At 36.3% G+C, this 27189-nt stretch overlaps 1 long non-coding RNA gene across 1 annotated transcript in view; it reads right to left on the bottom strand.

Moving 5' to 3' along the window:
* Positions 1-1726: 1726 nt before the first annotated feature.
* The window catches only part of LOC129144022 (uncharacterized), a 200917-nt gene continuing 175454 nt past the window's right edge, over positions 1727-27189 (bottom strand). Inside the window, exon 3 of the long non-coding RNA XR_008548092.1 lies at positions 1727-1788. This is a non-coding gene — a long non-coding RNA (uncharacterized LOC129144022). The remainder of the gene's footprint in view (positions 1789-27189) is intronic.

The following is a 27189-nucleotide window of genomic DNA, read 5'->3' as shown; positions in this document are numbered from 1 at the left end:
AAAGTAAAAAGAACAAGCAAAAAGGAACAAATCTGGGGTTATCACTTTCTCAATTTCAAACTATACAACAAAGCTATAGTTACCAAAACAGCATGATACTGGTATAAAAATAGGAAGATAGACCAATGGAACTTAATAGTGAACCCATAAATAAAGCCAAATACTTACAGCCAACTGATCTTTGGCAAAGCAAAAAAAACAAACAAGCAAACATAAAATGGTGAAAGGACACCCTATTCTAAAAATGTGCTAAGATAATTGGCAAGCTGCTGTAGAAGAATGAGACTGGATCCTCATCTCTTACCTTATACAAAAATCAACTCAAGATGGATCAAAGACTTAAATCTAAGACCTGAAACCATAAAAATTCAATAAGATAACATTGGAAAAACCATTCCAGACGTTGGCTTAGACAAAGGGTTCATGATCAAGAACTCAAAAGCAAATGCAGCAAAAACAAAGATTAATAGATGGAACCTAATTAAACTCAAAAGCTTCTGCACAGCAGAAGAAATCATCATCAGAGTAAATAGACAACCCACAGAGTGGGAAAAAAATCTTTGCAAACTATGCATCCGACAAAGGGCTAATATCCAGAATCTATAAGGAACTCAAAGAAATCAGTAATAAAAAAAGTCATAATTCCATCAAAAGTGGGCAAAGGTCATGAATAGACAATTGTTAAAAGAAGATACACGAGTTGCCAAAAAACAGTTGTAAAAATGCTCAACATTACTATCAGGAAAATGCAAATCAAAACCACAATAATATACCACCTTACTCCTACAAGAATGGCCATAATTTAAAAATCAAAAAATAACGGATGTTGGCATGGATGTCATGAAAAGGGAACACTTTTACACTGCTGGTGTGAATGTAAACTGGTACAACCACTAGGGAAAACAGTATGGGGATTCCTTAATGAACTAAAAATATAACTACTATTTGATCCAGCAATCCCACTACTGCGTACCTACCCAAAGGAAAGGAAGTCATTTCACACACAAAAAAAGACATTTGCATATGCATGTTTATAGCAACACAATTGCCAAAAATATAGAACCATCCTAAATGCCCAGTAACTGATGAGTGGATAAAGAAAATGTGGTATATATATAGCATGGAATATTACTCCACCATAAAAAGGAAGAAAACAAAAGCATTTGTAGCAACCTGGATGAAGTTGAGACCATTATTCCAAGTGGTGTAACTCAGGAATGGAAAACCAGACATTGTATGTTCCCATTTATAAGTGGGAACATACAAGTGTTCCGGGGGAAGGGAGGGAAGAGTGTGAGGGGTAAAAGACTATACATTGGGTATAGTACACACTGCTCGGGTGACAGGTGCACCAAAATCTCAGAAATCACCACTAAAGAACATATCCATGCAACCAAATACCACCTATTCCCCAAAACTATTAAAATTAAAAAAAAATGTGGGAGAAGTTTCTTTCGATTATCAACTGAATGTTTTTATATACTATAAAATTTACTTCTTTGAAATTTACATTTTATATAACATATTAATTATTTTCCTGGATTATTTTGAATAAAGCCATGTCTTATTTATTTATGTAAATACTTTCTAATAACAAGGGTTTCTTAAATGAATAAATAAGTGAATGGGTTAATGAATGCAATCAGATCTTTAAGTACATTAACAACTATCACAGAAAATATGTATTTCCTAGTACTAAGAGAAATTCATATAACAATAATAATTACAATTACCTTTTACATTTGTGTGTTGGCTCCAATTCTAATATTTTTCAAACATTTGATGGATCTGTGGGAGAAGAGGAGAACAAAGTATCTCTAACAAGTGTTTCAGAAAAAAAGATATAAGTTGTTGCTCAAAGAAGCAGCTCACTGAATTTCCCAAGTGTTTTAAGGAAATATCCAAGCAAAAGAAGTTACAATGTGCTAATAGTTAAAACCAAGTTATAATTTGACCTTTATTTAACTAGATAATGCAAGAGATAATAAACTTTACATTGCATTTTATCATGTACTTGTGTTTTCCAATTCGATTTTCACTAGCCATCCTAAGAAAGGTAATTGGTGTTCTGTATCTGTGGGTCCAAACAACCATAGATCGAAAATATTTGGGAAAAAATGGATGGTTATGTCTGTACTGAATATTTCAGTTTTTTCTTTACATTATTCCCTAAATGATACAGTATAACTCTTAACATAGCATTTACATTGTCTTAGGTGTTATAAGTAACCTAGAGATTATTTAAAGTATACAGAGCATGTACATAGGTTTTATGCAAATACTATGCTATTTTATATATGGTACTTGAGCATTCATGGATTTTAATATCCATGGAGGTCCTGGGACCAATCCTTCGTGGATTTTAATATTTGAATGTACAGCATAAGAATTATAACTCCTAAGAGAAGACAACCTCAGAGGTTAACTGCCTTTCCAGTGTCATGTAATTCATATCTACTAATTCTTCATTTACCAATCTTTCCACTCTTCAACTCCCCATTATGATCTCTCAGTCACAAAGATGCTTATTCTCATCATCTCTTCACTCTGACTGTAGGTGTGCCCTAGGATCCCGTAGGTCCAGCATGGAATCATACCAAGTCCTGCTTATTTGGTGGCCACTAGTCACCGGTGATTTGTCAGATGCTGTATCACTGATACACTGAAACAATCTTTCCCGGTGGATCTTTATAGTTTTCCCTGGTCCACTCATACTTTGATTAAAAGTGTCAGACTTTTTGGCTATCCAGATTTGCTGTTTGGCTCTTTTTAGCATCTATTAGAGATTGGAACATTATTCTATGGCCTTTATATTTATTTGTTTCCAATGAGATATCTCATAGATTCTCTAATTTCTATTGTCCCTGGATCCTGTCTTTGGCCCATAGGGCTCAATCAATAAAAGGTACTGCACGTTTTCTAATGAACATCAAGTGGCTTACCTAGTCCTTAACTATTAACTCTCAATTTTGAGAGGGGCTTTCAGAGCAGAACCACCACCTGGTGGAAATAGAGTGTAACAATCCTGCATACCTGTGTCCCTCCTAGCTTACTTCTGCTTCTCCTGGCTTACTTCTCAGTTTTCTATTCCTATATGTGTAATTGAAATTATCTTTAGTTACAAAAAATCCATACTGGGTAGTCTAACTGCATCATCCACAACTGGGCTTAAAACTAGACCACCTGGCCTGGACTAGGAGAGACCATCTATCACAGTGCACTGAATATAGCTGCACTAGGCATTTCTTGCTTGAAATACTTCCTCCTTTATTATGTTTTATTTTAATCCTTTGGAAAATGTGATCAGGGTATTTCTCAGTAATTTAATTTTATTGCTAACCTGAAACAACAATGTAAACATGAGAGAAAGAGATGAGGGAAAAGGGCAATCTAGGTTTAAGGCGATAAACCACTTTTCACACCTTGGAGAGAATTATCAAATTTCATTTAACATGTAATTCAGTAAAACACAACCTAATTAGGTTTACAAACATACACATATAATTATACAACGTTGCTGAGTACAAGTCAATCGGCATGTGAGAGCACATGTGGATAAATGGAACAGCTACCTCCCTGGAGCTGAAAAACACAGCATTAAAATCTAGTCAAGGGTGAAATATCTTTTTATATTGGTATAATATTTCTCTGGCTTTCCCCAAGCAAAAACAACAACAAAAAAAACAACTGTTGTTTTAAAATCATACATACTCTTAAGTCTAAGTAAGTTACCCAAATGGTTAATATGTGGATTGGGAAGTAAACACAAACCTAAAGTGTAAGAAAACTTCAGGTATCCTAAGCTCTGATGCTCTTGTTGGTCAGGTAAGGGAGCAGATAAATAATATGCCAGGAAGGCTCTTTGCTTTTGTTTTGGAGTATCTGGTCGGATTTGTCCTCAGTCATGGGTCTAGCTTGAATTTCTTTCTTACTCTCAGGAGAAGCTGCCAACTCAAAATGAGAATTTACTCTTTCTCCTTGCATTCAGTTGGCAATTCTCAGTCATCGCTCTGACTATTTTGAAAGACCGTCTGTGACAGGGACATCTGCCTCAGCCATCTTTCCACAAATTGCCATGCTCAGTGATGTTCAACTAGCCATTTAACAATTCTAACTTCTCCAACTTGTAAATATTTACTACTTAATGAACACCCTCAGCCATATATTTATTAAGACATAGAGAAAAAGGAACTGTGGCTCTCTCAAAGGAGATGTGAGCTTGTAGAATTTGTCTGGTTGTCATTAACAATTAAACAGAAGACATCAATTCAGGTATACACCAATTATTTAGCATTGACAACTGTCTAGGATTGTTCTGGGTGCCAGGGCAATTTAAAATGCATACACTTGAGAGGTAGAAGACAGGCATTAAAAAATAATAGACTATCTTAGGAAAAGAGAACCTTTCTCATGAGGGCAACTACATTCATCTCTGTTTTCATGTCAGACATCACTTATCAATTATTGTATGCTTTACTTCTGAGCCCAGCTAGAGTCTTATGCAATCTGTCTACATAGCATTCCAGGCAACCTCTGCCAATTAAATTGTGTTAGCACATGAGTTGAAACTTACTTGTTACCCTTGCGTTGAAAGTGTAATTTTCCCAAACACCATATAGTTTACACATTCTAAATCCCCTTCAACAGTCAATCTGAGTAAACACTAAACATATGTTTGTTTATTTAATAAATTAAAAAAATCTCCCCACACCTCCAAGTGTTTATACATTATAGCTCCTCCTAAAATGACATTAGTTGTTAAAAATTCAGTGAAAAATTCTCAGTCATCCTTTTCCATCTTCTTTCCTCATGAACACATCAATATTGCTATGGTAATTATCCTCCTTCAATCTTCAGTTTTTCTTTATTTTTTGTTTCCAAACTCTTTTGTAGCAGATGAATTTAAGGATCTGAAGGGACTATATGGCTTCAAACAAAGTCTTACAAATAATAGTCCATAACTGCTTACATTAGAATTCCTTCGGGGAGTATTCTAAAAACAGAGATCCCACTACAGACCTAGCAGACCAAAATTTCAGGAGAGGAATGTGAAAATGTTTGTATGTGGGGTGTATGTGTGTGTGTGTGTGTAGGAAGGTAAGCAGCATGTAAGTTTAAAAACCTCCCATGTAGTCACTGAAGATTTCAATGTTTTCTTCCCATTCATCTCCAAAAGCAATTGAATCTGAGAGAACAAATCACCAAGATGTGAACCTTTCCTATGAAAGTTTCAGTTTCTCAACTTCAATTCTATTTTTGAACTTCAAACATATACTAGTGTCTTAATACTAATAAATTTTTCTTCCCGTTATACTTTTTATCTTTTAAAAATGCATGCTTTCTGATATGAAACTCTGATCCTAGGGTTTGGCGTACAATCAAAGGAAAAAAATGGAGTTCTCTAGTCAAAAGATTTTTATTGAACTTGTTTCCATTATTAAAATGAGGACTTTAACTTTAAAAGGACACAATTAGGCATATACGAATGCATCCTTCTTTTGCTCCATCTCTAAGGAAAAACTCTGTTTCTTTTTTTTTTTTTTTTTTTTTTTTTTAATTATTTTTTTTTTTTATTATACTTTAAGTTTTAGGGTACATGTGCACATTGTGCAGGTTAGTTACATATGTATACATGTGCCATGCTGGTGCGCTGCACCCACTAACTCGTCATCTAGCATTAGGTATATCTCCCAATGCTATCCCTCCCCCCTCCCCGCTCCCCACCACAGTCCCCAGAGTATGATATTCCCCTTCCTGTGTCCATGTGATCTCATTGTTCAATTCCCACCTATGAGTGAGAATATGCGGTGTTTGGTTTTTTGTTCTTGCGATAGTTTACTGAGAATGATGGTTTCCAATTTCATCCATGTCCCTACAAAGGATATGAACTCATCATTTTTTATGGCTGCATAGTACTCCATGGTGTATATGTGCCACATTTTCTTAATCCAGTCTATCATTGTTGGACATTTGGGTTGGTTCCAAGTCTTTGCTATTGTGAATAATGCCGCAATAAACATACATGTGCATGTGTCTTTATAGCAGCATGATTTATAGTCATTTGGGTATATACCCAGTAATGGGATGGCTGGGTCAAATGGTATTTCTAGTTCTAGATCCCTGAGGAATCGCCACACTGACTTCCACAATGGTTGAACTAGTTTACAGTCCCACCAACAGTGTAAAAGTGTTCCTATTTCTCCACATCCTCTCCAGCACCTGTTGTTTCCTGACTTTTTAATGATCGCCATTCTAACTGGTGTGAGATGATATCTCATAGTGGTTTTGATTTGCATTTCTCTGATGGCCAGTGATGATGAGCATTTTTTCATGTGTTTTTTGGCTGCATAAATGTCTTCTTTTGAGAAGTGCCTGTTCATGTCCTTCGCCCACTTTTTGATGGGGTTGTTTGTTTTTTTCTTGTAAATTTGTTTGAGTTCACTGTAGATTCTGGATATTAGCCCTTTGTCAGATGAGTAGGTTGCGAAAATTTTCTCCCATGTTGTAGGTTGCCTATTCGCTCTGATGGTAGTTTCTTTTGCTGTGCAGAAGCTCTTTAGTTTAATTAGATCCCATTTGTCAATTTTGTCTTTTGTTGCCATTGCTTTTGGTGTTTTGGACATGAAGTCCTTGCCCACGCCTATGTCCTGAATGGTAATGCCTAGGTTTTCTTCTAGGGTTTTTATGGTTTTAGGTCTAACGTTTAAATCTTTAATCCATCTTGAATTGATTTTTGTATAAGGTGTAAGGAAGGGATCCAGGATCCCTTCCTTACACCTTATACGAAAAACTCTGTTTCTTATGCAGTCTTACTTAAATCACTTCTGTCTTACCCATTTTTCATAATACAATAACATTAACAGTTAAAAACCTGGATATACCTATGCATCTATTTAGTGCATGGTAAAATATATATTTTTCAAAAGAATTAATTTGCATTGTTTTACATAAGGCATGTGTCAGTTCACCAAATTTCTAACCCAAATTATTTTCTTGTACTCAAGGTTTTTATATTAATCTGTTTATTCTCTGTAGACATTTGATTCATGACCAATAAACTTGATTATCCTTTCGAAAATCATCTGAGAGTCTTACCTGACATCATAACTTTCTCTGTCAAAATTGAAGTAACTAGATTCCTTATTTTACTTTGACTATTTTAAACTTATTCTATATTTCAATTTGGAACAAACCTAATTTTCCACAATAAAAAATTTAAGTCTCATGCAAGAGTAACTGAATAGCCACAAACACTTTAAAAATCATGATTTTGGCTCTTTCTTGGACAAATTTTATCCTTTTACATTTACTTTCTTCAGAGGTCAGTGGAAAAATGGGGGAAACTATTCCTAATCTATTTCAACAGGGAGAAAGTTCTATTTGTTGTACAGAATCTAGGCTATTTATTTCAATTTGGGACATGCACTGAAGGTGGGTTTTGAAAAAAAACGCTGATCCAAGGGGCAGTAATTTTCTGTAATTATTCATAAACAGCCTTTAATGGCAGGAATAATTTTACCAGCTAACTATTAACTAACATTAATTCAACCAACAAGCATTCTTTGGGTACTTACTATGTACCAGATACTATTCTGGGTATTAGAAAGAGAATTCTAGGAAACTGAAAATAACCATTTGAATAGTGGAAACTTGCTACTCCCACAAAGTTGACTTTCTAGGCTCCAAGATAGAGAAAATGAGTTTTTCTTTTTTTTTTTTTGTATTTTTATTTTTGTATTTTTATTTTTTTAATTTTATTATTATTACACTTTAAGTTTTAGGGTACATGTGCACAATGTGCAGGTTTGTTACATATGTATACCCAAAGGCCTTGAGCTATAGTTTCAGTATTGACTGATCTAGTTTAATCAGCATCAGCTATGTGATAGTAAATATCTATAGTGGATAAACCTTTTAGCCTTTCTGGCATTGCTTATGTTTGTACTAGATCCTTATATTATGATCCAATTTAAAAATATGCATAAAGAGGAAAAGGAGTAAGGAAAGATATAAGGAAGAGATTTGCTTGGCTAAAATCCCAGGCACCAGAGAAGTTATGCATAATCACTTTTAATAAGGGTCTATATTAATTTTGGAGCAGCTGATTTCTCGCATAATAAGACCTGTCAAATGCAAGTCATCTCATTGTCCCCACAATATGAGTAGACATTTGTATTATCTGGAATATAATAGATAGATATTGCTATTATGGGGAAAAGAGCAGAGGTGACAGGAATGTCCCATTTCTTGGTACGGTTGAGTCACATTTCATTTTAATGTGATTAGGGGCCATTTGACACTTTAATCAGGGTGATCTCTCACATGCCTGGAACACTTAGGCTGGAACAGGAGACTGAACATTGACATTTGTTTTCTCCCTATGTTCAGTGGATCACTGTCATTCCAAGCTGGGGGGTATCAACAGGTGTATGGCAAAGATTATGGTTAAAACATTTTGGTGAGTTCTCCTTGGTCAAAGACCAGATGACAAACATAGCAATTCTTTTATAAATGTACTTCTTAAGGATTAAGCTAATCTCATCTTCATTTTATGCTTCTGTTAACTCTAGGCTGTCTCTCTGTACTGAAGAGTTCCCTGGACCAAAATCCAAGTGGCATATGATATTTAATATGCTAATCCTTTCATACTCTGATGGAGGTCAACTTTGGCCAACATTAATCAGTGACACAGGTACCAGGCTAGTATTTTTTGATAAAATGTCACATTTAATTAGTATTACTGAACATAAACACAAATATTTTATTCCCATTTCACAGATGAAGAATCTGAGACTCTAAGACATTAAATTGCTTACTTGAAAGTATACACCTTCTAAGTGATATGGAAACTGATTCTGTCTTCATGTGTCCTACATCACTAAGAATATTAATGCAACAGTAGGAGACCTTATACAGGTAAGCATCTCCAGAGCTGCCTACCCACCTTCAACATGTGAACCCGTATACTCTACTTTCCTTCCTATAATTGTAGAGGAAATATCCATGCTCCCTTCCAAAGCTAATATTTCCATTTGCATACTAAATTTCACTTCTTTTTATCTACCTAAGAACAACTCTACAGAAATTGACCCTCCTACATTATCAATATATGTTTTACTCACTGTCGTATCATTCTCATTATTATGCAAATGTTACTATTACTCCCATCTTATTACTCAATTTCTCTTGTCAGCTTCCAGCCCATTTCTTGCTATCTTCTGTTGCAAAACTCTTCTGAAAACATGTCTGTCCTACTGTCTCTGGTTAGTCTCCTCATATTCTCTCTTAAAGTTACTTTAATTTGGCTTTGCTGAAACTGGGCATATTATCGTCACAAGTGACCTCCTTCTTGCTAAAATTTATAGTCTATTCTCAGTCCTTATCTTACTTGACTTACTAGCAGCATTTTACACAATTGATTATTCTATTCCCTTGATACATTATCTTCCTTTGAATTTTGCAACAACACACTTTCTTGGTGTGCTCTTGGTTTCCCCTTATGCCACTGGCTCCCCCTTCATAGATTCATAGTTCCTTCTCTTTTCCTAACCTCCTAATATTGCAGTGCTCTGGTGCTCAGCCATGAACCCTCTTCACTTCTCTGTGCTCACTCCCTTGGTGAAGCCATCCAATCTGATACTTTCTTTACTATCTCTGTGCTGATAAGTCCCAAATTTGGGTTTCCTAGCCATACATCTCTCACAAATCCTAGCCAGCAAACAACCACCTACTCAATGTCTGCATTTGGAGGATCAATAAACATTGCAATTTAACATAATCAGAACTGTATCCTTGGCCATGATTAGTCATATTTGTTTACTTCACTGATGGTTACAAATACCTCGAATAGAGTACTTACTAGGCATTCAATAACTATTCCTTGTTTAAATAAATTAATGAATAAATGTCTACTCCCTGGCATAGTTGCTGGTACAAAATTTGGAGTTCAACAAATGCTTTATGGGCAAATGAATGAGTAAATAAAAGAACAAAATAATGGCAGGGCATGATTTGAATTCAAGATCATTCCTTCCTCCTCAGACCTAAATTTAATTTATTTAAAGGAATAAAAATTACTTACAAAATAAGAATTAGTCAGATGTCTCCTGTTTACAGAGCGATTCCTAACCACTGCATCTAAATTCACCAACAATGCCCAATTCCCAATGCCCAGTCATTCTCTATTGCAACTGTGGAATTTCTATATAGGCCTTATTATTTTGTATAATCACCTTGTTTACTTAGTTCTTTATTTTGTTTTTAGAATTTTCACTCCATTTGCAGAAGGACCTTTATAGTTCACCACTGCATAGAAGACTGCCTAGCACACAGTACATGTTAATATCATTTCTGAAATTAATGAATTAATATAATAAAGAGTAATATCCCTAAGAGCTAAATCGGATAATTTGGATTACAAATTCTATGAGAGAGGAAAAGAGAAACAAGAGCTGGAGCTGATAAATTAAAGTCTTCATAGAATAGGTATCACCTGACCCCAGATGAAACTGGTCATATTTTTATAAAGAACACTTTGTAGCACGAAGTATAGTGTTCAATTTTTCTACATCCCAAGACATTCTCAGTGTGTTCTTTCTCCCACCTACAAATGGGTAATGTTATAGCACAGTTTCTCAACACTTTTTTCATTATTCCTCTCCAAGGAAACTTTTTAGACATGTTTTTTCTAGTATTCCTATGACATTTTAATTCCACAGACACAGTCTATGTGTTAATGTACTGTATGCACATTTGTGCTTTATACATATAAAGACTAAGGGTTTTTTTATCCTTCCTGTCCAAGACCCAATTTTCACCCCTTTGTGAAAGATATTGTGAAAAATACTGAGAAGGTACTCTCTATAGCACCAGAGAGATTGCTAACTTCTTGACCAGAACTATGTTCTCTTATTTCAGACATCACAGTTTTTGAGTAGATGCACTATTTTTGCCATAATTTTTGTTTGTTGTTCTCATTGTGTTGATTTTCCAAATAACAAACCCGAAATGCTGGGTGATTATTGTGCTTATCGTATCAACCCCTCTTCCCGCCACCCCCCCGCCCACATTCCCACCTCCTGCTGCAAACCCTTCATCATTTGGCTTCCACAATAGATTTACCAAGGGAGTTTGTATTTCACCCTTGAGACCAAACTTAATCAGGCTTTAGGAACTGATGTATGTAACATTATTGAAGACTCTGCCAAAACAAAAAGTTCAGCTCCGTCTGCTCAAGAAGCTACTTGCACTCATTGACATCATTTCAGAACATGGAGTCTTTCATCTTCTTCTTTCCTTTCCCTGCTTCCAGTGTTTGGATTTGACACATTTAATATACAGTGAGGAGAAACAATGCCCTGATTGGCAAAGCAACTTTTCCAAACTCCCTCAAGTAACGAGCAGTTCCCTGTGAGGTTTCTTGACTCCTGCTGCAGTGTTCTTTCTAGAATATCCCGCTGAGCCTACTTAGAAAAAAAAAGTACGGCACAAAGTGTTTTGCTATGGTCCGTGGAAGAATTTCAGTTCAGAAAAACACAAGGTACAGTACCATCATGAATGCAAAGGTACCAAGGACCAAGCATAACCACGTAAAAAATAGTGGAGACTGAGCAACATTCGATAGAGATTGTATGTGCTAAGAGCATTCAAGTCGTGAGTTCACAACGATGGATGTCCGACTGAAGAAAACAAAAAATCAAGTCAAATTCTGAGCTACCCTAGCACATCTCATGCCTTTGTGTGAAAAGGAATATGGATATGAACATTTGTATAAATCACAAATACGCAACCATTTTGGATGGATGAATTAGTAAAAGCAACCCTCTCTGGGTGTTCAAACCTTTGGAATTAGATAAGGCTCAATAATTTGAGATTGTTATTTCGGAAACATCAGAATAAGATCAATGGTTACGTGATGTGACCTTGTAACTCAGGACCTTAGAAGGTGTGTAGTGTCCCAGTTCTCCTTCTCTTAACTGGAGAAGAAAGCCACCATGAGAACCACATCATGGAACTATGCTGCCCTCCATGCTTTGTTTTTCCTGTGACAACGTCGTTGGCTTGCTCCTGAGCCCACATACCGTAGCAACCTGAAAATACTCATAGCAGGCCTCCATAACAAAGGATGGGGCAAAAGAATCCAATATATATTAATAGCTTAAGTGTAAAATGGCTCTGGGATATTTTTCAACTTTTAAAAATATCTTAACTTTCTTATGATTTAATTTCCTTTCTACAACTTCTTTTATTTCAATTAATGCCTTTTCTCATTTATCCATACATTCATTTCTTCAGCAAACTCTACTAGCTCTATCTTTAAAACATATCCAGAGCCTGCCTCCTCATCTTCCTCAGTGCACTGGTATCTTATACCACATGACTGATTGCAACATTCTTCTCACTGTGACATCCTGTATAGTAGCCACTAGCCACATGTGGTTATTGAGTGCTCAAATTGTGGCTGGTCTGGATTGAGATATGCTGGAAGTGTAAAATGCATACTGTATTTCAAAGACTTAATGTAAGTCTTTGAAAAATATCTCACTGGGTTAAATAAAAGCCATCATTAATATTAAGTTCACCTAGGTTTTTTTGACTTTATATGTGGATACTAGAAAATTGAAAATTGCACATGTGGCTCTGTTTTGTGGTTTGCAATACATTTCTATTGGATGGTACTTTTCTAATTTGTCTCCCTGCTTCTACCTTTGCTTCCTTTTAGTCTATTTTCAAATCTGCCACCTGTCAAAATATTATTCAGATTGTGGCACTACTGCTCCTAAAGACGGATTTCTCTTCTACTTAGGAAAAAAAAAAGTCTTTACCATAATCTGCAGGGCTCTATTCTATCTGACACTCACTTCATACTATTACTATTCATAAACTGCTACTTTTCTGGTTCCCACCATTCTAGCAACACTGGCCTTTTCACTTCTCCTGGTATTTCATTGCCTATTGCCTCTGTCTGGCATGTTCTTTCCCCAAGAAGAATTACACAGCTTTTTTCTTCACTTCTTTTAGTTTCTCTCTGTTTTTCCAAACCCTCCTTCACTCTGTCCCAATACTTGATATCATTCGTTTCTACTTCAATTTTTTTCTCTCTACCACTTATCACTCATTAATAATATGTGTGTGTGTGTGTATATAGTATATAATTTAATGTTTGTCTTTACCCTAATAATATAATCTGATGGCTGGAAAAAATGCTTATTATTTGTTTATACTTAAACTTCCACCACCTAGAATAATGCCTGTTGCATAGTCACTATTCAGCAAACAGTTGTTGAGCAAGAATTTGTTCCAACTCTTTACTATAGCCTCATGGCCCTCTATGAAAGTTCTGCTTACCCCATCACTGTGAATTCTCACCTAACATTTTCTTTTTGTTTATGTCATTGCATAACCTGTTTTTATTCCTCAAAAAGGTCAAATTCAACCCTATTTCCAGACTTTATTTTTTCTACTATCTAGAATATTCTTAACCCCAGATCTGACTCATCAAAAACATCAAAGTAAACAAGACAGATGAGGTTCAGTTTTGTTTGGAAGATTGAAAAGTCAATTATTATGTGATAAGTTTAAAGACAGAGTTAAGCACAAGGAAATTCTGTGCTTTTTGAAATCGAGAATGGAAAATAGTGTTGCAAAATAAGGAGAAAATGTGACCTAACATTTTTTACATAATTATGACCTCTTTCCCTATTGTATTCCCACAAAGATCCCTGTCTCACCCTACACTGCACACTTATAGTCTTTAACATGTTTCGGGGGAGAAGCTGATGCTCTCATTGTGCCTCCTAGCAATTCCTAACACTTTCTTCCAGCTAACAAATAAGCAAATTAAAAGCTGTGATCAAGATATTGGCAACTTAGCACTTCAGAGCTCCTCTTGATGAGGCACTGGCTTCAGGGTTGTTGAAAAGGAAATGCTTCATGGTGTCACAATCAGAGAAGACCCACCATGCAAAGACAAAACAGCCAATGCATTAGGCGTACAGAGAAACTTTTTATCCCCAGTGCAGACCCCCTCTCACCAAACACTCACTCTCTCTTTGATCAATCCCAGTAAGAAGCAAGCTCTGAATACTTAGGTATTGAATGAATGAAATGATAAAATGACCAGACAGAATAGCATGATTATTGAGATGGATAGAATCTGTCTGTATCCATGTCAACTCCTTAAAAGCCCAATGACAATTGCCATGTTGCTTATTCTTTGTAAGACTCATTCCTATTATCTATAAAATACAGGCAATGACAACATTTTCCTGAGGCTGTCATAAATGTAATAAATATAAAACACTGGTTGTAGTTATGGGCACATTATAAGCACTAAGTGAGGAGTAAGTACTATTATTTCCAGGCTCGACTGTATGCGTCACATGCCAAACTCTCCTGAGGCCTCTGGAGATGAGGGTGCTCTCTTTTCCCTCCCAGAGCCTTGTATCATATTCTGCCTGTTCCTGTGAGTGTAAGTAAGTCTAGCAGAATCAGACCAGTCATTCTTTCTTATTAGTCTTCAGAGAGGAAAGTCATTTCCTCTAAAACACATGGACTCAGATGTAAATGAGACATTAAAGGTCCCTTAGTCTAACTCCATCATTTTACAGATGAAGAATGAGGCCCTTGGGTGGAAAAGGGCTTTTCTACGGAAGCACGTATTTTTCCAACGGTCTTAGTCGAGCCCTTTCCAATCTAGAGAAAAGAAGAAGATGGCCCAAGAGGTAATGGCATTATGCCTGAAACTGCTCTTAGTTCAAAGTCAGAATTTTAGGCATCCCTAATTATGTCTATAGTTAAGCAATAAAACATTACAAATTACAAAGGATCAGTCAGGGAGTCAGCCCAATTTGCCTAATGAAATATTCTAGGAGACATTTATAAAGCAGAAAATATAGTTGAAAATTGTAAAATACTACCTGAAGTCACTGAACACTGAGCCCATAGTGTAATCCACTGAGTAATAAGCACACACAGAACTGACTTCTTATTTAGGGCAAGAGATTACAACGGGGAAAAAGACATATTGAGGGAAATATCACAGGTTATAAGCATTCATGGACATTTATTATTTGAAAGAGTATGAAGGGGCTTTTTCGCATCCAATTCCTGTTCAACAGAAATTCTTGATTGGGTTAGTGTGGCTACCTAGTTTCTGAAATGCACGGCCAATGGTAGTAGTTTCAGTATCTTTGGCATTATATGCATATTACTCTGCACTGAACTCTTAATGAACTATGGAAATAATTTTCTGGTGAGCTCATTTGGAACAATAAGATGTACTCATTTTTCCTTCCACTTGGCTTTTAGGATTGAAGGTTAAAAGGAAAATTCAACAGTTTTTCTTATGCCAGAGGTACTTCCAGAAGACTAGCAAGCTGCTGGTGGCTATCAGTCTTTTCCTCCAAATCTCAAAATTAGGCATACAGGATGTTGCAGCTATACAGGTATTTTAGAACAGGAACAGAGTCACACGTTTTCATATATTTCATCATGTCTTCCAAGTCTCCAACTTTAAGGACAAACAATTAGCTTTTGCATTGTACTTCTAGGGTAGAACCCACTTGACACACCCAATAATGTATACTCAGATCCCACTTCAAGAAAGGCCTTGCTGCTCAGCTGCAGGACTCTGGCCAGTGGAAAGCCTCCAGCTACTAGCTCCTTGGAGCTGGCCTCAGTTTTTCGACCATGTTTGGCTCAAGTCAGTGACTGGAAAGGCTTTGATACAAGGGCTGAGCCATTTCTGCCAACACAGGAATCTTCTAATGGGTAATCTTTGCTCTGAGGCACCTCATTGCACTGCTAGAGAATTTGTAAGATCAATATTGTAGTCTGACATGTCTCCCTTCCCAATTCTGTATTTTCCCCTTTTCTTTCACAGACCTTTCTTCCCAATACATTTTTTTTCACTCTTAACTTTGTCTCCGGATTTGTTTCCCAGGAGTCTCAATGGACATATATAGAAACAGCTCCTATATGGAAGAAAAACAACCTGGAAGAAAAATATCAGATATCTAAACCAAAATCCTGAAAAGATTAATTTAAAGGGAAAATTTACCACCCACACAAACAAGACAAAATAATTTTTAAAATACTGGTGAATACTGCCAGAAGTTTAAAGGGTTTATAGAGTAGTGAAAATAAATAGAAAATGCACAAAATGAAATGAATTATAGAAAATGAAGAGTTTCCCAATGTCCTCTCAGGCAGAATAGAGCTTCTGTCTAGCCAGATCTAAAGCCCACACTAAGGACTCTAACTACTGGACTGTCACATTCAACTTGCACACTAGATTTCTTCTGTTAAGGGGCATCACCCTTCGACAAAAGCAACACATAAAAGAGGTGGATAGAAAACTTTATGCCTCATGGAAAATGGTTTTCTTAACCTTATGTAAATGTGTGTGTATTTGAAATATTCTAATCTAGGCAATGTCACATTGATGTAATAATCAATGATATTTTCATTTTGGGAAGAGATGCAATGTGATGCTATTCTATCCTTGATAGAATCCTCTGGGTCAAAGGACTGCATATGAAAATAAAAATGTATGTAATGTTAAATATAGTGAGCCATAGAGAATATAGGATTATTCCAACTGAGGCTGTTGCTGCTGCATACTTTGCCCTGAGATGAAGTTCATGGGCACTTTAGCCCCAGCAGGAATTCCTAAGGATTTCTAAGTCTGTGATGGATCTCCGTTGAATATGTTAACCTTCTTTGTGGAAATGTCATGAAAACCAAAAATTTGGAAAGATACCAGTGTCCTCAAACTAAAATTCATTATCTTTTCCTTTATTGAACAACGTTGGTTCTATTTATCGTCACTTTCTATGAGACCAAAGCAGGCTGAGGATTTTCATTCAAATGTGGAAACTTGAGACTTCAATACGGGAATCAGCCAAAAGACTGTTATAAAATGTATCATTTGGTGAGTGTTTGCTGTGTTCCAGGCACTCTGATAAGTTGCATTAATTAATATAAGGGATCTTAAATAATTCAAATGCCACTGGTATCAAATGATATTTATTATTCCCAATTTGAGGCTGAGAAAACACAGAAATTGTACCATTAGCAAGTTAAAGAAATGAGGATTTCAATCTAAGAGTTAAATTTCAAAGCCTTGACTTTTAGAAAGCCTAATAAGGCAACTAAAAATGTTGATGCATTCAATGAGTACCTACAAAAAAGCAGCATGTGTTACGAACTGACCAAAAAGAAATAATATGCTCCTGTGGGCAGAAACTCTGCCTAACCTCATTTTTAAAAATCATCACATCAAATGCAATGCTTGGGACTCATTGGCTTCTCAAATATTGGCTCAATATCCATTCTGAAATAGGGTTTGGAGCACTAGTATATACTTAAAAGTAGAGATAGAAAAGAAAAAGTCAGTGTATATGATCCTCACACTCTTCTGGAATTTCTAAAAAACTCAAAATGGCTAACTGACTATAAAAGAAGCATTTAAAAAATGTATGACATGAGCATATGAATTTGTCCTAAAGTCACATTTTTGGCTCTGCTCCTTAATAAATGAGCAAGGTACCTAATTTATTGGAACCCTAGTTTTCAAAAACACAGGTTTTATAATACCCTTATAGAGCCATTGTGAAAATTAAGTAAAATAACACTTGCACGTTATTCAAAATACTACATTATCTAACAGAATAAACACCTGATAATTGTAATAATTTTCCTCCCTAGCCTTAGCCATGAGCACATTGTAGCAATGTATGAATAACTTTTATGGCAAACTTCTTGTTTTAGTTGTAGTTACATTATTTTGGTCATTGAATTTATTGATCCGAATGGGATGCTGTGATGTAAGCTCACCAATTAGCAATTATCTTAGCAATTTAATGTTGTGTTTGAACTTTCTGAATCACAGGGGCTGTTTTTTCTTCCTCTTCCACAAGCAAAGTAAATGAGCAAGATAAGGCAATTATCTGAATAAATCTGGAGGCCATTTACTAAATCCAATTCCTCATATTCATAAATGATCACAATCTTTCTTCAAGCACATACAATTTTATATGTTTTGAGTGTGTAAGAATGCTGTGAAGTAGCATTATACCTGTTTTAACTAGTTATCATTATCCTGTTTTAAACAATGATAAAACTACAATTTTAGTAGAGAGGTAAAGTCAATTGCTCAAAGTCTCAAAGTCCCAAAGCTAGTCGGAATAAGGCTGGTTATTTGGTGTATATGCACGCGCACACACACACACACACACACCAAAGATCAATAGATCTGTCTATCTATCTATCATCTATCTATCTAATCTTCTCATGTGAATTGCCTATTTAATGTTTGTGCTTATTTTTATGGGGTATTCAACTTTTAATTACTAATTTGTAAAAGCTGTTCACATGTTAGTAGCATTAAATGCATTAATTCTTTAACACACTGTTGCATATGTCTTTTCTTATTTGTCTATTTTTCTATATAAAAGGTGTAAACTTTTATGAGGTGAAATTGATATTTTTCATTATAGTTTCTAGCTTGGGTGAAATACTTAGGAAGTCCTGCTTTATCCCAAGAGAATAGCAATAATTTCCTAACATTATTTCTAATTCATCTGGAAAAAAAACCAAAACAACCTCCTAACATCTCATCAATATTGGAATGATAAATATGTTTGGGTTGGTGGGTTATGGGTAATTTTTCACTTTCTTCCTCAGATTTTTAGTCCTTAAATACACTAGGACTCTTCCTAGCCCTTTAAACCCATCTAGGCCATGTGTCCATCCCTGGCCTAATTACAATGGCCCGGGGACACTTGGATTGTCTTAAGAGAATTGGGACCCATCCCTGAAGTGCAGAGTGCAATCAATCTCACCCAATTACATTGCTGCAAATAGGGTACACTTCTTAATGGCAAAACAAATTGCTATTTGGGAGGAAAATGAGCAATGCTGGTGATCTAATAACAAACGCCCTCTACAACCTGTAAAAGTCTAACTTCAGAGTAGAGAGGGGTAGGAAAGGGGTAAATGCTAAAATAAAACCAGACTCAAACATTAATGAAGTTGTTTTCATCTCTCAACCAATCAGTGTCTTCCCAGAGTAAAGAGAGTTGTTATTTCTGGAGTACAAATTCTGAGGTATCATACCCAGCATCCCTGGCTTTGCTAAAGACTGAACACTTCAACTATGTGGTCCTCAAAAGTGCGATTCATCTGCTTAATTATCCCTAAAGGAAGCACTTGTTTCAAATTAGGAGCAACAGCATTTCTGAAAAGGACATAATAGCATCAACAATGGCAACATGTTTAAGTAATAGAGCTTTTAAAGCTTATTTTTTTAAATGAGACTGACTGAACCCAGAATTATTTTCATTCACTTGGCTTTGCATACTTCACAAGCATCCAGATCTTTATCACCACAAAGCACAGCTACCATCCTCATCATCTAGGAGGAAATTAATTGTGCAGCAATTGGTTGACTACTAGTAGAACAGCAAAGTTGTAATAGTATTGCAATCTTAACTGTGATACTAACACATAACCATTTGGATTTTCTGCCCTGTGGTTTACACCAGACCACAAACTAGTTTCTACAAAAGATATTTCAACACCAGCATTCACGTATGTTTGAAGAAAATAATTGAGGCAGAGTAGGGGAAATATGGAGAGTTAGATAAAGAGAATGAGTTTGTTGACTTTAAGGACAGAACGTGTAATGTTTTACTACTTGAGTGATTCAAGTTAATTTGGTAATACCTCTTCCTTATCAATTAGTAGTCTTGATTCAACAGGTGGAACTGTAAATAGATTTGCTTCATCCTTTCAGTTTTCATGGTTGTTACTCTGATTTTCTGCAAATAAGCTCAGTCTCACCTTTATACTTTAGGCTGATTTCTTTACCTGAACTTATTTATCTTCATTCCCTTATTCCCAGGTTCTTCAAACACTTTTGAGGGAAATATGTAAATTATTTACAAATAACTGCATACATATAGTAGACACTGTACAAATGTAGAGTCTGCTATCTGGACGCTGTTTTTATTTTCAACCAAATTTTATATGAAGAACCAATGTTCCCTAAGTCATACTCTCTATAATGTTGTCAATCATAGATGTTGGATCAATCGCCAAACAAAAAAAAGCACACAAGACAAAGTTAATTAGTATCTCAGACCCCTGGCAAAGAGATTAGCCCAAGGAAGAGCTGACATAGGCAAAAGCGCTAGAGCTCTAGTCTGTCTTTTGGATCAAGAGCTATAATCGTATGGGCTTCTGGTGGCTCTTTCCCACAACATAGAAAGATATGACCAGAGAATTCAGGTAAATAAAGCTGATACCCAAAGAAGGAAACAGAGCTGACTGATAGCAAAAGAGAGAAACAGCCCAAACCTCATTTTTTAACTCTTAGATTTAGCAGGGCCTACAGGCAACTATACTCTTGGATCCCCAATATTCATGAGCCAATTATTCTCCTTGTTTTGCTTAAACCACTAAAAGTTAGGTTTCTGTTGCCACAAAGAGACTTATAACCAATACATGTATGAAACTTACCTTCTTATGTTTTAACGTTTCATATTAAGCTGCACTTAATTTGTTGATTTTAACAGTAGTTCTATATTAGAACCAATATACTACATAGAATGTGGACAGAGACAACCATGAGGATGAGAATGATATTGGTGATGATGACAGGATGTGACATGAAGGTTTTCAAGGGTAAAAAATTCATTAGCAATGTTAGAAGAGCCTTCTGTTAGAACACAAAGCTATTCTTCAGTCTTTAGCCACAATTTTCTTGTGTTGCAAATATAATTGCAAAAAAATGTAGTTGAGTTCATATATGCAAAGCATCATTAACCTTGTGGAGAGATTTTATTTTAATATACTTGTTTAAAGGCATAGGCAGCATATCTAGATGGAGTCATTTTCTTGTGATTTGGCTTAATGATTGAAAATCTGTCTTCTCTGATCATTAAAGAAGCCTTCCCTTCCTCAAGTTTTGTCACTACAGAATGCAAAACCATTACTCCCTGACTCTTCTCATTAATTAAGAGATTCAAATTAGCAAGATTAAATCTCACCACAGCTACATAGGCCCAGTCTACATCAAATTATATACCTCGGTGTACTCCAGAAACTATTTTAGTGGTTTGAGTCATATAAAAAGTTTCACAGCATCACAGAATACTGGAGAGAAAGAATTGTATAGTGGTTGAAAGCACTGATCCTATGTTAAGGCTTAGCTTTCATATTCCAGCATCCCTCCCTCATAATCGGGTGACCATGAACAGGTTACCTAGCCTGCCCACACTTGATCCCAAACCCATAGAATGGGAATGATAATAGCAAACCCCCAAAGGATTGTTGTGGGAACTAAATAAGAAAATGCTAAAAGGCCTTCTTCCAGGAATACTTAGCTCTTCCTAAATGCCTGAATGTATAAATGTGTGCACGTGTTTTTGAATAGAGCTCAATATTAGAACTGTAAAAATTAATGAAAACCATAAGCTCTCTGTTTATTAATGGTAAAACTGAAGCTCAGAGTAAAAAAGACTCTGGCCCAAGATAGTACAACCTGAAGATGGCAGAAGCAGAGCTAGGCCCAAAGCCTTCAAATTCAGTGAGCTCTCCACTGAACTCCCAGGCCTTCCTTCCAGAGCCTGTAGACATAAACCCAAAAGCCAATCATCCCCGTAAAGACAAACGGTAAGTTGCAGCCTGTCTGGGAAAACCACACACCCACACATCCATACACACTCACATTTTAATTTTCACTCAGCTAACCTTAAAACGAACTACTCTGCTCAGCTCCTCACAGATTTCCCATTTTTCAGATTTTTCTGAAATATAACCATTACCCCTCTGTTTTATGTTCTGCCTGTAGAATCCTCTCTCTTTCTTTCAACCTGTGTGTGGATTCGTTTGTGCATTATTTCTAGTTGAACTCATATTCCTGGTTATGCATGTACTGACCATAGAACACCATGACTAACATAAGGATGTGATTAAGTTTCTGGTAGCCTCGCCTTACAAGCCTGATGGAAGTGGGAGACTGAAGGTTTTCCAAAGTGCTTTTCAATGCACTGCCCTTCACCCTGCCTCCATCCTCCACAAAGTATGATTCATGGGTTTGTCACCATAGCAAGAGGCCATGTGGGACATGGGAGATACAGGTCATAGGGCCCTACTTTCATGGTTGGAGCACCATTATCCAACTTGCAGGAAGTAGGGCAACAGCTTCAAGAGGAACTCAGTTCGCTCTACAAATTTGATGTTCATTTTTAAAAACTGGCTTTTTGGTGGCAAACATTTTTTTCTTGAACCAAACACTTTATCTCAGCCTGGAAAAAGCCTTTTCAATTCCTTTAAAATGTTCTGTAATGATGAGGCAACTTGCTTTTTCTTTTTTCTTTCCAAAGCAATTGGTTTTGATTTACTTTTGGTCTTTTATATTGTACTTAAAAAGCCCTAGCTCCTGAATCAATAATACAGGACTGCATTTTCTGTCCTAAGCAATTATTTACAGACAGTGGGAACACTTGTAATTTAACATGCCACTTAGGCAGTGCAGGAGTTGAGCTGCTTGCTTTTTAAGTCAATAGAATGGGGATAAAAGAAGCCATCATGGACAAGAAAAAGAAATCAGACCATAAGGTACCAGTATTCTAAACATCATCGCTTTAGGAACCAGAAGAAACTTCTAGGTTCAGAGTAATTGGAGAAAAAGAACAATATTACAAGTTTAGGTTTACTGATGGTGAGAATGTCAACTTGTACAGATAATGAGCCATATTGAAAATGTATCATTATAAATAAATAGAACTATTCTTAGCTTTATTAAAAATTTTATTCTTGAGACAGGGTCTCACTGTGTTACCCATGCTGGAGTACAGTGGGTTGATCATAGCTCACTACAGCCTCAAACTGTTGGGCTCAAGCGATCTTCCTGCCTCAGCCTCCCAAATAGCTGGGAATACAGGTGAGAGCCATGGCTCCTGACAATAAACAGATCTATAATTGTTGAATTGTTGGTTATCATAACAAATCCACAATGCAGATCATTTGATATGAGTATTCTTCATCACACCATGTAAGTCTCTACCCACTACATTTATTTATGACCAAGGCTCTGATCTGTAGTGAACAAAAATGCCTCATTGTCTAAAAGTGCTGTGGCAAGTGGCTAGTGGAGAGGGTTTCAGAAATGTAATAGGTATAAAAATACTAAGGAGAGAAAGATGAAATATGCCTATATATGGACCAGAATGTCAACAGACTCTTAATAGCAGATCTATCCTAGATGTGAGTAAAATCTCACAGTATCATACCGCTGGCTGGAAAATAGACTTCATCTCAGAACTGCTTCTGATGTACTGATTTAGCTTTCTTGGAGTGATATGTTAAAAGGAATTCTGAGGCTGCTTGTACGCTTGACATAATCCATCAATAATTTTTATCATTGGAGTAGAAAGGGAAGGAGGTATGGTGGCACATGAGCTACTTTTTCTTTCACTCTTGTTCTGAATTACTCCCTTAAATCCTCCTTTACTAGCTAGCACTAAGTGATTATGCAATAAAGATTTGTTGGCTGGGCACGGTGGCTCACGCCTGTAATCCCAGCACTTTGGGAGGCCAAGGCGGGAGGATCACGAGGTCAGGAGATCAAGACCATCCTGGCTAACACGGTGAAACCCTGTCTCTACTAAAAATACAAAAAATTAGCTTGGAGTGGTGGCGGGCACCTGTAGTCCCAGCTACTGGGGAGGCTGAGGCAGGAGAATGGTGTGAACCCGGGAGGTGGAGCTTGCCGAGATTGTGTCACTGCACTCCAGCCTGGGCGACAGAGCCAGACTCCATCTCAAAAAAAAAAAATTGTTTAATGAATGTATTAATAAACTAAGGACTCCACCTTATTATTGTTTTCCATCTAGAATGCCATATCTCAATTCTCCTTTGAGTCCTTTACTTATTTCAAGATGCAGAATAAGCAGATTAGATATTCTAACACACAGGGAGTGTTCAATTCGATGATTGCCGGGCAAACTCCTTCACTGTATTCAAATCTTTGCTCAAATATCATCTTACATTGAGGTCTGTCTTCTCTATTTCAAACTGCACTCACTCAATCTACTTTTTAAAATCTTTTACCCTCATCTTCTACAATAACTTCTTTATTAAGACTATTTATCATTGCCAGTCCCCCCGGCCCCCAGATGAAATGTAAAGTCTACTAGAGTAAGAATTTTTGTTTTCATCAGGAAAAAGTGCTAGTAGGCACTTGACCAGCACTTGTTTAATGAATAACTTTTCACAGGTAACTTTTTCTGCCCAACTACTTTATTAGCATTATGAAATTAAAGGCTGCTTTATATTTCTTTTGCATTTTTCCAGGACATATAACAAGGCACTGGGAATAAGCAATTAACTAAACATTACTAATTGATTTTACTTAACATTTATAAATGATTGATCACACTATGCACTGCTACTGCAGTGGTAGGAAATATTTTACATCACTTAATGTGTACTAGGCACCTTGCCAAATGATTTACGTACATTATCTCATTTAATCCTCACAAAAATTCTATTAGACAGTTACTTTCATTATCCTCATTCCACAAATGATGACGATCAAGTTTAAGGGGCTACATTATTTTTCCCAAGTGACAATTCTTGGGTTGTATTGATGATGCTTGACTACAGAACTCCAACATTTGACCTGTATACAGAGAAAGCGTGGATTTGGGAGCTAGTGTGAACTACCTAACAGGTTGGAAGAAACTTTCTGATTCTGGTTCTACCTGATGCTGGGTGATTCACTCTCTTTATCTCCTGCCTTTATTTTCTGTCTGACATTGAGAGATCATTTCTGCCCAGGCTAAGAAAACTGATCAAAAAAAATAACTTTTATCTGCAAAGTCATTGGGTTGCCTAAAGAGAACCCTCTGTAGATGTCAAAGGTACTTAAAGGAAAATATTAGTTTGGGCTGCCAACCAGTTGTTGTAGGAAGGCTGGATTATAGCTATCAGAAAAACTCTTGAGTTGAGAAAAACTCATGAGCGGTGGCTAATGCCTATAAACCCAGCACCTTTGGAGGCAGAGACAAGAAAATCACTTGAGGTCAATAGTTTGAGACCAGCCTAGGTAACATAGCAAGACCTCGTCTCTACAAAAAAAAAAAAAAAAAAAAAAAAAAAAAAGAGAAAAGAAAAGAAAAGAAAAAATTAGCTGGGTGTGGTAGCGTGCATCTATAGTCCCGGCTCCTTGGGAGGCTGAGGTGGGAGGATCCCTTGAGCCTGGGAGTTTGAGGCTGCAGTGAGCTGCAATTGTGCCACTGCACTCCAGCCTGGGTGACAGAGCAAGACTCTATGTCTAAAATATTAAATAAATACATACAAACATAGAAAGTAACAAACTAAAGCTCAGTGGGAAACATTCAGTTCAAAGTGGAGAGAGCCAGAGTACGAGAGTGGTACAGGCAGTCCTTTCTGAGAGATGGCAGCCATGAGGCCAAGCCGGAGGACACTGGGTACACCCACTTAGCTAAATGGGCTTCAAATGGAGCCAATATTTCTGAAGCCAGTTTTTCTGAGCTTGTGTTATTGAGATAACAAAGATACCCTTAAATATGCTCTATAGATATTAAAGAGACAATAACTATTATTTCTAATATCTATTGTCAGCTAACAAGCATTAACTTCCAAAGCAGAAAATTAATTAGCATATTCATGAATTAGAGTCCTGTTTATCTTTCTATCACCCAGAAGCATCTGTGCAAACTTCTCTTAGTTAAATCTTATATTTACTTAAGGCCTGTTTCACTGCAAAGAACAGAGGTTCACTCAGAATTGCTTTATGCAAGCAGGTATGTTGTAAGGAATCAGACCTCTGCAAAGACCACCATATAGAAACCATCATCCAGTAAAATATTACTGTAAGAAGAAAGCTGTCAGGACCCAAAGGAAGTTAGGGCTGGGTCTCACACACTTGTCTATTCTGACTCTCTCTGCAGATTTGCTACCTTTTCTTCTACTAACCAACTTCCACCCCTTAATTTTGATATTTCTTATTTTTTCCATTGTTTTCTTCCAAAACTCCTAATAGAATATTGGATCTCCTCATCCTATCACAAATATTTCTTAATCTATCATTCACATTTTTTCATGATTTATAGGTTGCTTTCTGGGTAATTGACTCAGCCTTATCTTTTAGCTTTTTAATGTCTTTTCAGCTATACCTAATCTGCTGCTTATCCCTTCCACTGAGTTTTTAATATCAATATCTGTATATTTTTCATTTTTAGAAATCCTTTTTTGTTCTTCTACAAACTAGCTTAAGTTTGTGTAGCATTCTGTTATTTCATTGGGGTTTCTATTCATTCTGCTATAATTTTCTTTCTTCTAACATACTATTTTGTTAGATTCCCATTCCTCCAGATTGTTCTATTATCTCAGATTCCCAGGATGATAATCTTCTTATTTGAAAAATAAACAGGACTTTCCATCATAGTGAATTATTCCCTGTGTAGTTTGTAATTGTTTATGGTGTTTTGATATGTGGCAGAATTTTTTATCTGTGGTAGCTCTGTGCATTCTGAGCTATCAAAGTATTCCTCAAGAGTAGTTAGAGATTTGCTTCTTCAAGTTGGTCTTGATGGTCAGTAGTTTTATTGTGATAGGTTTTATGTTAATTTCTTGGCTTATGAACTCTAAATTTAATGGATTCTGAACTTTGTGTAAGTCTGAATTTCTTAAGTGTGATGCTTGTTTATAACAAAAAGTAGTTCCATTTTTTTTTCTTAACATGCTCCTCATGGCCATGTGTCCTTCTTCTCTTTATAGTATGGACCTTCTTAGTCTTTTCCTGCACCCAGCTGCTGCTTCAGTTTTTAGTTACCTGTCTTCAAATTTTCAAAACTGGCCTGTAACTGAACCACTTAATCTTTGAGCCAGATAATACCAGTAACATGTAGAAGGGTACAACTGCTGAAAGTTTAGCCAAATATGTATTAGTCACAGATTATGTGCCAGACACTTAGCTAGATGCTTAGGGTGATCAACTGTCTTGGCTCCATCTGGCACTGAAGGATTTCTGAGGCTATGAGAATTTCAGTACAATTAGGATAGTCCTAGGCAAACTAGAACATTTGGTCAATATGCTGGAAATAGTGATAAACAGGACAGTCTCATGGAGCTTCATGAAGCCTACAGCCTTGC

This window comes from Pan troglodytes, chromosome 4, assembly GCF_028858775.2.
Source record: "Pan troglodytes isolate AG18354 chromosome 4, NHGRI_mPanTro3-v2.0_pri, whole genome shotgun sequence".
In the NCBI taxonomy this organism is placed as follows: domain Eukaryota; kingdom Metazoa; phylum Chordata; class Mammalia; order Primates; family Hominidae; genus Pan; species Pan troglodytes.
The sequence above is the reverse complement of the archived record's forward strand: the minus strand, read 5'-3'. Positions and strand labels throughout refer to the sequence as shown.